The 584-nt window shown below is 39.0% G+C and overlaps 1 non-coding gene across 1 annotated transcript; it reads left to right on the top strand.

Annotated features, from left to right (window-relative positions):
• Positions 1-243: 243 nt before the first annotated feature.
• LOC139856455 (small nucleolar RNA R71) lies at positions 244-350 on the top strand. Its single transcript, XR_011761937.1, has one exon. It is a non-coding gene; the product is annotated as a small nucleolar RNA R71 (small nucleolar RNA).
• Positions 351-584: the final 234 nt, after the last annotated feature.

Below are 584 nucleotides of genomic sequence, written 5' to 3'. Positions count from 1 at the left end.
GCATCTAACTTTGCGAAAATGGAGTCAAAGTCATGGCTAGAATCGGCTCTAGCCGCTTTAGATGATCTAACGATGTCTTTTTCTTGATGCCACTCATGTGAGTGGGATGCTGTGTTATCAATAATTTTGTAAGCTTCAGTTGCGGTTTTCTTCATAATGGAACCACTAGCTGCTATGTCGATGTCTTTTTGTGCAGTAATGTCGCATCCTTGATAGAATATTTGTACTATTTGATAAGTGTCTAAACCATGTTGAGGACATCCTCTCAACAACTTTCCGAATCTTGTCCATGCCTCATATAGAGTTTCATTTGGCTTTTGCGTGAACGTAACAATTTCTCCTTGAAGTCTCACGGCTTTAGATGCCGGAAAGAATCTTTTAAGAAATTTCTCAACTAAAACATCCCATGTATCAATCGTCCCTTCAGGTAACGATTCTAACCAATCTTTGGCTTCTCCCTTTAAAGTCCAGGGAAATAACATGAGATAGATCTGTTTATCCTCAACTTCTCTGATTTTGAATAGAGTACAGATCCTATTAAAGGTACGAAGATGTTCGTTTGGATCTTTCTTCGGCGTACCACT

The sequence above is a fragment of the Rutidosis leptorrhynchoides genome, chromosome 6 (assembly GCF_046630445.1).
Source record: "Rutidosis leptorrhynchoides isolate AG116_Rl617_1_P2 chromosome 6, CSIRO_AGI_Rlap_v1, whole genome shotgun sequence".
Classification (NCBI taxonomy): domain Eukaryota; kingdom Viridiplantae; phylum Streptophyta; class Magnoliopsida; order Asterales; family Asteraceae; genus Rutidosis; species Rutidosis leptorrhynchoides.
Note: the sequence above shows the minus strand (reverse complement) of the source record. Positions and strands in the feature narration are given on the sequence as shown.